This window comes from Lissotriton helveticus, chromosome 7 (genome assembly GCF_964261635.1).
Source record: "Lissotriton helveticus chromosome 7, aLisHel1.1, whole genome shotgun sequence".
Lineage (NCBI taxonomy): Eukaryota > Metazoa > Chordata > Amphibia > Caudata > Salamandridae > Lissotriton > Lissotriton helveticus.
In genome coordinates, this window is record NC_136068.1 from 477,644,926 (window position 1) to 477,656,134 (window position 11,209).

An 11,209-nucleotide genomic window follows, 5' to 3' on the forward strand; every position below is an offset into this window, starting at 1 on the left:
TTAAATCCAGATCTTTGTTACTGGGGGTGTTTGCATTGTTCAGCATTCCGTCCATCACTTGTTTCTTTTGCTTTTGTCACCCTAAGTGGGATGGGTATGCCCAGACGTGGGTCCTGTGCTCACTGCGCCACTGTATTCAAGCTAGCCTGGCTGATGTAGAGTGATGCCCTGAAACCGGTCCCAGGATACTTGTTTCTGGTCCAGGGAGGACCTGGCTTGGCAGTTCGGGCTGGACTGATCCCATGAGGCACAGGGTCAAGACTGATTTGCTTATAGCTGGGTCCTAACTGGGGTGGTGTGGTGAGCAAAAGAACGATGGATTAAACAAAGATCTTTGTGACCGAGGGTGAATGTTTGCATTGTTCAGCATTCCGTCCATAACTTGTTTCTTTTGCTTTTGTCGACGTAAGTTGGGAAGGGTATGCCCAGACCTGGGTCCCATGCTCACTGCTCCACTGGTTTCAAGCTAGCCTGGCTGATGAAGGGTGATGCCCTTAAACCGGTCCTAGGATGCTTGTTTCCGGTCCAGGGAGGACCTGGCTTTGCAGTTCAGGCTGGACTGTTCCCATGAGGCACCGGGTCAAGACTGATTTGCATATAGCTGGGTCCAAACTGGGATGGTGTGGTGAGCAAAAGAACGATGGATTAAACCCAGATCTTTGTGACTGGGGCTGAATTTTTGCATTGTTCAGCATTCCGTCCATCACTTGTTTCTTTTAATTAAAATTACCTGCCCTGCAGCAGGAAATTCTGTCTATTTTGAACTGGAAGAGGTGAGGAAAAGCATAAAGGAATTGTTAGCATGAAAGGCGCTGGGCCCAGATAGGGTCCCAGGTGACCATTTTAAATCATGCGCAGATCTATGGGCCCATTTGATCACTCAACATTACGCAGCTTGTGCTCACATTCCCTTTTCGTGGAAGTAATCAATTATAGTACCCATTTTTTAAAAAGTGAACTACGCTGACCCAGCGTGCTACCGTCCGATCTCTTTGATAGATACAGAAGTAAAAGGGTAGGGTAGGGTCTTGTTGAAGTGACTAACATATTGAGCCAATGATAATAATATTCTGTCAGAGATTCAAAATGGGTTTAGCTCAGGACAAGGCATGATAGAACAGAATTTGAATTTATATCTTTTAATTAGCAAGAATACAGTGGCTAAAAAAGAAAGTATTCATGTAGCCTTTATGGACCGCAGCACAGCCTTTGATACTGTGGTAAGATCTAAGCTGTGGGTTATGCTGAGGGACATGGGGATTGACAAAGCCATAGTGACGTTCTTGCACAATTTACATACGGGGCTTGAAGCGACTGTAAGATTTGGCCCATCTGGAGAATGCACTGAGCACTTTCATATAGGGAGGGGGGTCTGCCAAAGATGTATTTTAGCTCCTTTCCTTTTTATTTTATATACAAATCAATTTGATCGGTTTTCAAGGGATCGTTGCATAGATGCCCCGAGGAAAGGACATAGAACGGTTCGCGCTTTGTGGTATGCGGATGATTCCGTTCTTATTTCCCAGACCGCAAATGGCCTCCAACTTCTACATTAGGACCCAGAGGCACTAAGACTAGAAAATATGTAATAAAAGATAATACTATAGGCAAGGTGGATAGGTTCAGCTACTTAGGTATACTGTTGGATGATAGATCATCCTGGGAGCAGTTACTCAAATCACATATACAATCATATAATAGGATTACTTTTATTATCAATGCTTTTTCTAGGAGTTTAGGCTATAGTCACATAAGTCTATATTATGCCTTTATAATGCTAAGTGTGTCCCAACGGTTACTGATGGGGCAAAAATCTGTGGATATAAATCGGCCGTTTCAATACAAATGCCAGAAAATAAATATCTAAGGAAATTGTTATGGATCCCACAGAATGTCCCTGCAGAAATAGCACATGAAGAGTTAGGGGTAGGTTATATAGTGGACTATATACGCTTGTGACCGAATTTTCTACGGTGCTCTATACGGACAAAAAAGAACTGGATTTTAACAGATTAATATTAAGAGATTGTTTAACCCCTTGGCCGCGGCGGAATTAGGGGGCCGCGCGGCGCTGCCATGCTCGTGACGGAACCACTCCGTCACGAGCCACGGGCGCGCTGTGCTTGTGACGGAGTGATTCCGTCACAGCCCAGCCCGCTCAATAAAACGGCGCAGAGTAGGTGGGGCGGCCACGCCGTGATGGAACCACTCCGTCACCAGCACAGCGCGTCCGTGGCTCGTGATGGAGTGGTTCCGTCACAAGCACAGAAGGGGTTAATTTGAATTAAAGCCTGCGTATACCATGGCTGAGCTATATACACTATGCTATGGTAAAATCAATTGATAAAATTGAATTTTATTTAACTTTGAATAGGGCGGTTAACCACAGAAGGTTTTCAACATATCTTCATTTGAACAAGTTTCCGCAACTTGTAGCAGGCTGACATAAGCCACAAGACCCTCCCATATGTTCATGTGATAAGTACACTGTACTGGACACTTTCTATATTGTATTAATTTGTCCTAAATGGGCCAATTTACGACAAAAGTATATTTAACCATTACTTGTACATAAGAATTTTTGCCAAGCAAAAGCCGCTCTCCTAAGCCCACAATTTTAAAATAATTTTACTGATTGATGTTATGTCTTGAGATTCTTAATAGCTGTGTACCATGCCTATGCTTGAGGCTGAATCCATATGGAACATATTATAGGAAATTATATAAATTGATGTGCTCATTCTACTTTTATGATTGTTTTTACTGCACTTTTATGAATGCTGATGTCAATCGAATAAAGTAAATATTGATTGATTGAATACAGAGATGACTGTTCCATACAAGCATACACCGAGTCCCTAAAAGCTCAACTACAAACAGCGACGTCATTGGTTGGTTTGAAGACAGGAATGTGTATAAGCCAGAAATATTTTTTTTATTGGCCCCTCTCCAACACAAACTCTCCATTTTGTCATCAGATCAACAAGTACACCTATATGTTCAAATGGTCTGTCCACTGGTTTGTCTAATTTAAAAAATACTAGCAATTTCAAAGAAGAATAAAGTGCACTGGTGAGAGTGTAGGGCTGGTTCCTACCTAAAAATATAATTCAGTTTAGTGCATCTAATATAACAACCTTTGCCATCATCCCCTCATCAAGAAAAACACCAAACGAAGTTTAATAGCCTACCTTTCATTCTAACCACGTCTTTAGCTTGTACTAACATTTCTGCAGCACCCATACAATGAAAGAACACGAGGGAAAACGTGTAAGTTTTAGCACCAGGGGTCCCTTCCAGGGGTTAGTTTGTAGTTTGTGATCTAAAGGGGAGAAGATACCTGGTTAAGAGATTTCTCAACATGCAATGTGAGTCCAGATGCCTGGACCTAATGTGGCGTAGGAAGAACAGTTGAGGGTTCCTCCCAGGGAATTGTTTGGAAAAGTGAGTCAGAAAAGTCAAATATAGCAGTGGTTTCAACAGATTAATACAACAGATCAGGCCCTCGTTTTCAAATGTAGATCAAAATGCATCACTTTGTGATCCAGAAGATCTGGTCGGCACACAGCCTGATCCAACCGTATTGGACTCTCTTCATCCTTTAAGATACTCGGTACAGTTGTGAATTGCCGGGAAGTATACAAGCCAAGGTCCAGCCTTACCGAGGGAGCCTATTTCACTGGTGGATCCAGTCTGATCACTCATCTTTAACAGGGAGAGGTGGGCGTAGAATGCCTTACTACCCAGAGGAGGTGCTAGGGGCATGAGCAGGTCAGACCGAGCAGCACATCTTTATCTATTGGTGTTACGACAGCATGGCCCTGTGGAGGTTTGTGCTGACTGTTGGGTTTGGAATGACCAGAAGGTAAAAAATGTAAATTGATACTTGTATAGCGCACTACTCACCCGCAAGGGTCTCAAGGCGCTTGTACGAATACCGCTGTGGAACCCATCCTGGCTTTCCCTGTGAGGTGTCCACTCCGGGGCACCCATAAGGTGGAGGCCAGGCATCCTTAGCGTTGTGGGGGCCGTTGTGGAGATTAAGCAAGCTATTGCCCAGAGTTGCAGAGTGGGACTCCATGATTGGAATAGGCACCAAGGCGAGAATTATCAGGTCTGTGGAATTTTGAGGCCAAGACCCGCCGAGGCGGGGAATTGAACCCTGGTCCCGGGCTGGAACTCTGCATCAGGGTCTGCCGCTCTAACCATTGAGCCACACTTCTCCACAAGGTCCACAAGGCATTGTCACTGCTAGCCAGGAGAGCATACCTTACCATGCATAGACCAACTCCCCTGGTTGGGGTAGTGGTGTCTTTCGGCCGCTCATGCAGTTGGCCAGAAGATCTCAGTTGGAGAGCCGTCATGCAACATAAACCTCTGCCGCAAAGCAAGATGTATAACTGCGGACCATCCGGGCATTCTTGCAGGTGCCAGTTGCAGCAGGGTTGTCGGGAGGGTCTGGGAATTGGCCAGGGGGATCCGGAATGCCTTTACTAGGTGCCCTCCAGTAGGGGTCCACATGCCAGAGATACTGAACTGACTGCCATAATGGGACCATCCTCCTTTTTCAGCAAAGGGCTGGAGGGAAACTGGTAAACAGAGAAAGTGGCTACATGATCGTCACATACTCTTTGTTCCAATCCAAAAGCAGGAATCACAAAATTGGAGAAGATAACTCTGGGAAGAGCCAATCTGTACGCGGGGTTGAGCAAAAAGCAGATCCACGGGTGGCTCTCAAGGTATATAAACGAGGCAGCTCAGCTAGTCAGTGAGATCGTGATGGACTACGAGGGAATGCACAAGACGGACCCTTTTCTTTTTACAGAGGGGTGGGATGTAACCCCCCAACCAACAGGAGGAGTCCTCTGAATAGTCGTCCCTTGAACTGACTCCAAAAGGAATATTTGTACCTGGAAAAAAGACTGGGCCCAGGCAGTGTTCCACTACAGAAATTGGGAGGTAAATGATTATGTACGAATAAAAGACCACTAACCATAGAGCTAAGAACATGAAGCAATTGTTGCATTATAATAATGACCAGCAAATAAAGCGCAACTTCCGAAGAATCCAACTGTTGCCTCTGTGCTAACCGCCAAAGGTAGACAGGCAGTAGGATAGTTTCTCCTGCTTGGGACGTGCTGTAACTAGCACATCAACTCCAGAGAGGTGCTGGCAATTAACCTATATTACTACAGAGAAGTTTGACTGGAAAGTGCAAGTGCTCAATCACTGAAAGTAGGCAATCTTCTGGTCAGATTTGCCTGCACTTTCCCAACAACCCATTAGCAGCCATGCTGAAAAATGTTTCATTGTTTTCTAAAAAATTCGAAAGTGCGGGTGCTGTATCAATGCCCATGCATGTGTAAATGTGTATAATTTCAGATCTAGAGGGTGAGAGGATAGCCAGTCTGCACTCTTGACATCACATCTTTAGCATGTCATCTGTAACTGCTTACCAGGGCTGTATCCCAAAAAAGTGGAGCAGTGCGACTTATACTGTCCCATAAATGCCTAAAAGTACCCGGTTGAGACCTGTTAATATTAAGGCTGAGAGGATCTGAATTGTTTTGGCTTAGATTGTGGGGTTTCATGTCAAAACGTCAAACCCGCTGCTCCCATGGGCAATATTTAATGAACTCTGGGACCGGAAAGACCCTAAATAGCTCATAGCTCCCCACTGTCTCCACGGGATACCCCCACCGACCCAATAACTGATGCTGGTGACAGGGCAATTCATCGATGATGCACTGGATGGTGAGGTCTACTGCAGCCCCACTTTAAATTATGCTCCCTGACATCAGTTAACATGGCCCTTTTGTGTGTTTATTCCTATAAATGAATGATGTCTCCTACTTTAAAGTTTGTTGCAGTCGCCTTAATGATCACAAACCTCAGAACAAGCGTGAATGGAGAACTGTGAAAGTGACTAGTGCATCGGTCCTTAGGGTTACCCATAGCTGAGCGCAAACATCTGTGTTTTAGACAAATGAAGAGCGCGAGAAGGAGGATGGCCCACTTATGTCTTCAACAGACACTCTTTGGAGTGAATGCACAAGTTTCTTACCAGGGAAGCGTTCCTGGGCTAGCTGAATGTGTGGTTACACACAGCCACGAGACCGGCGTATGCTTGCAGGAAGTAACACAACTTTGCCGCTAACCAGAAGGGGAGGCTCTGAAGCCAGTCATCTAGACCAGGCCTGAGTGTACCCTGCCCAGGTGCCCTGTTGAATATGCAGTTGAGTGCTGTCTGTTTCCTCTAGGCTTTGACTAGACCTAATACACTACTGAGTTTCCGCTTGCCTGCTATACTACTGGTCCTGAACCAGCTTAAGGATTAAAGAGATGATGACCCAGTGCTCTAAGAATCCTCCTCTACCCATCACCAGAGTCCAGACGAGGGCTGCCCAAGATCAGCCTACAGGTGCAGGTGAGCCGAGGAGTTGATCTTCCTGGCAAGCACCCTCCCTTGATGCCAACATCTGATTGTTTCACCTTTGTGGGGCCGCTTACCTTGCCCTATCTCAATACCCACTACACCCCATCTGGCGTGGCACTGAGCACAGGCCCATCGCTAAGCACATAGGCCTGGGTGACATCAAAGGGGTCACTGAGATGCACTTGGGGTAGACTGGCCTCAGCTGGTCTGCCCGAATCTAACAGGCTCACTAGCCACCCCAGTGGTCGAAGTGGGGAAAAAAAGTAGGGGAACTGTGGGTGGAGAATCAGGGGTGCAGGAATAACCAAAGATTTGATCAGTGGGTGGAGTCAGGGGTGTGGCTAGAAATAGCAAAACATACCATTTTTAGTATGTTTAGCATTTCACTGACCAGTTACAGCTTATAACGTTATTTAATTCAAACAATGGATAAACATGTTTATTTGAGGTTTAATTCAGAAAAAAGCAAACACTCCTAGGGAATACAGGTTTATGTAAAGCGTGTGAAATATAAGCAGGAACAACATGTTACCTTAATGCTTTTACTCTCATTGTTCAGAAATACATGAGTATTTTTTGTCTCAAACATTGAGGACATGAATACAGGGCTCCTCCTGTACACATGTGTTCAGCAGGGCTCAGAAGAGAAAGGGACTCTTCAGGAGAATCCAGACTCACGGAAACCCACAAAGGCTCCTTCATATTCATGTCAGCCAGCTAGCTGCTGAATCATAATATAGCAAAAAGAACAACTGGTGGACAGAATGCAGAACAATGTCATACATTCACCCCAGTACAGAGATCTGGGCATGAATCCATAGTTTTTTTGTTCACCATGCCATTCCAGTTTGGCCCAGCCATATGCAAATCAGTCTTGATCCTGCGCCCAATGGGAACAGTCCTGCCCGAACTGCCAGGCCATATGTATTCAAGTGTCCTTTCATTAGGGAAGTGAACACAAAGCAGTACCCACTGAACTATGCACATAAAATATTGCTCTTTGATATGCATGATCCTCAGTCGCGCCCCAGACGAGCCATTAGAAAACGGTCTCGCCTCATTGAAGAACTTTAAGTGGCGATCTTCAGCGACATGAAAGCAAAGGGCGCTGATACATTGCTGTGTTTTGTTTTTGTTTACAGAGGGGGAGATGTAATGATGGGTACATATGCACCGAGGGAGAACGAGGGCGGACAAATAGGGAGGAGCCAGGGACTGGGGACGGCAGTTAGCCGATGAACCAAGATGAAGAAGGACGTGCAATAAAAGCTCCTACATAACCCCCTGCATCCGTGTCTCTGTGCGTGCAAGGACGCTACATTCGGAATGACCAGAAGGCCAACAAGGCATTGTCATTGATAGCCAGGAGAGCATACCTTGCCATGCACAGACCGATTCCCCTAGTTGGGGCAGTGGTGTCTTCAGGCCCGGACTGGCCGTTGCAGGCACCGGGCAATCCCCCGGTGCGCCGCAAGGGTAGGGGCCGTTTTTGTTACAGGGCCGTTTTTGCAGCATAGCTGCAAAATCGGCTGAAAACCGGCCCCGGCAAAGAGCTCGGTCGCACCCCCAGGGGGCCAGCCGAGCACTTTGCCAGGGCCGGTTTTGGTTCTCAGTCCGGCCCTGGGTGTCTTTCGCCCACTCAGGCAGTTGGCCCGAAGATCTCAGTATGAGAGCCATCATGCAACATAAACCTCTGCCGCAAAGCAAGATGAATTTACTGCGGACCAACCGGGCACTCCTGCAGCTGCCAGTTCCAGCAGGGTTGTCGGGAGGGTCTGGGAAGGCCAGGGGGATCCGGAATGGACAAAGCTTGCCTTTTCTAGGTGCCCTCCAGGAGGGGTCCACATGCCAGAGATACTGAACGGACTGCCGTAAAGGGAAATCCTCCTTTTTCAACAAAAGGCTGGAGGGAAACAGTTAAACAGAGATACTCCATACACTTTGTTCCAATCCAAAAGCAGGAATCACACAATTGGAGAAGATAACTCTGGGAAGAGCCAATCTGTACGCGGGGTTGAGCAAAAGGTAGATCTACGGGTGGCTCACAAGGTATATAAACGAGGCAGCTCAGCTAGTCAGTGAGATCCTGATGGACTATGAGGGAATGCACAAGGCGGACCCATTTCTTTTTACAGAGGGATGGGATGTAACCCCCCCCCCCAACCAACAGGAGGAGTCCTATGAATAGTCGTCCCTTGAACTGACTCCAAACGGAATATTTGTACATGGGAAAAGACTGAGCCCAGGCAGTGTTCCACTACAGAAATTGGGAGGTAAATGATTATGTACGAATAAAAGACCACTAACCATAGAGCTATGAACAAGAAGCAATTGTTCCATTATAATAATGACCAGCAAATAAAGCGCAACTTCCGAAGAATGCAATCGTTACCTCTGTGCTAACCACCAAAGGTAGACAGGCAGTAGGATAGTTTCTCCTGCTTGGGACGTGCTGTAACTAGCACATCAACTCCTGAGAAGTGCTGGCAATTAACCTATATTATTACAGAGCAATTTGACTGGAAAGTGCAAGTGCTCAATCACTGAAAGTAGGCAATCTTCTGCTCAGATTTGCCTGCACTTTCCCAGCAACCCTATAGTAGCCATGCTGAAAAATGTTTCATTGTTTTCTAAAAAATTCGACAGTACTCATGAAAAGCCGGGTGCTGTATCAATGCCCATGCCTGTGTAAATGTGTATCATTTCAGATCTAGAGGGTGAGAGGATAGCCAGTCTGCACTCTTGACATCACATCTTTAGTGTGTCATCTGTAACTGCTAACCAGGACTGTATCCCAAAAAAGTGGGGCAGTGCGACTTATACTGTCCCATAAATGTCTAAAAGTACCCGGTTGAGACCTGTTAATATTATGCCTGAGAGGATCTGAATTGTCTTGGACTAGATTGTGGGGTTTCAAGTCAAAACGTCAATCCCGCTGCTCCCATGGCAATATTTAATGAACTCTGGGACAGGAAAGACTCTAAATAGCTCATAGCTCCCCACTGTCTCCACGGGAATCTGTGTTTTAGACAAATGATCAGTGCGAGAAGGAGGATGGCCCACTTATGTCTTCAACAGACACTCCCTGGAGTGAATGCACGAGTTTTTTTACCAGAGAAGCGTTCCTGGGCTAGCTGTATGTGACGTTACACACAGCCACGAGACCGGAGTATACTTGCTGGAAGTAACGCAAGTTTGCCGCTAACCAGAAGGGGTGGTCTGAAGCCAGTCATCTAGACCAGGCCTGAGTGTACCCTGCCCAGGTGCCCTGTTGAATATGCAGTTGAGTGCTGTCTGTTTCCTCTAGACTATGACTAGACCTAATACTCTACTGAGTTTCTGCTTGCCTGCTATACTACTGGTCCTGAACCAGCTTAAGGGTTAAAGAGATGATGACCCAGCGCTCTAAGAATCCTCCTCTACCCATCACCAGAGTCCAGACGAGGGCTGCCCAAGATCAGCCTACAGGTGCAGGTGAGCCGAGGAGTTGATCTTTCTGGCAAGCACCCTCCCTTAATGCCAACATCTGATTGTTTCACCTTTGTGGGGCCGCTTACCTTGCCCTGTCTCAATACCCACTTCACCCCATCTGGTGTGGAACTGAGCACAGGCCCATCGCTAAGCACATAGGCCTGTGTGACATCAAAAGGGTCACCGAGCTGCACGTGGGGTAGACTGGCCTCATCAGGTCTGCCTTGATCTAACAGGCTCACTAGCCAGCCACACCCAAAGCTTGAGAAATGCCCCAAGGGATGCTTGTGTGTGTTCTTCATCCTTGGGGGGTGTTAGACGGGGACCCGGAGGGTCGGCCGAATACTGGGGGAGAGGCCTCCGATGAGGGCCGTCTCCGGCGATCGTACAGACAAGTCACTTCCCTCCCCCAGAGATAGACACCACACAAGGATGAGATCAACACTCTTTATATAGGGTTCTTGCGGCAAGGTTATCAGCGGTACAGGAGATTCAGGACTCGAGGGTCCTCTCAATTCTAGTCTCTGTAGGGAAAGGGGTAGCGGGACAGTCTTGGTACCGGGTCGGTACCGAGGGTGGTAAGAGAGAAGCTCACAATCCTCGAGCTTAGGAGTCTGCAAGGTTGGGCCGCGGCAGCGCCAGCCGGCTAAGATGAAGGTCGACAACGAAGGGGCCGCGGCAGCGCCAGCAGGCCAAGGTGATGGTTCAAGTACAGAGGGCCGCGGCAGCGCCAGCAGGCTAAGGCGATGGTTCAATGGGCAGAGGGCCGCGGCAGCGCCAGCAGGCCAAGGTGGTAGTCCACGTTGCAGAGGGCCGCGGCAGCGCCAGCAGGCCAAGGTGGTAGTTCACATTGCAGAGGGCCGCGGCAGCGCCAGCAGGCCAAGATGGTAGTTCACGTTGCAGAGGGCCGCGGCAGCGCCAGCAGGCCAAGATGATGGTTTCACGAGGGTGGGCCGTGGCAGCGCCAGCAGGCCAAGACGGAGTGTTCACAGGGCAGGGCTGCGGCAGCGCCAGCAGTCCGTCAAGGATGAGTTCTTCTCGGTGTCTCTCGACTCCAGGATACAACTGCCCTCCTGGTCTGGGGCTTCCCCAGTTATAGGTCTGGATCCCTTTGATGCCCGGACCCTCGCGCCTTGAGGTCGGGAGGTCCGGAATGAGGGGGTCCCGACACCCAGCAGGGGGTTGGAGCCAGCGCCCAGGGAGGCCGGGGGTGATCGACACCCGGCGGAGGAGAGCCGTTGACGCCTTCTTCTTTCATTGACCTGCCAAGTGGTCTCTTTACCTCCTGTGTGGAGGTTGGTG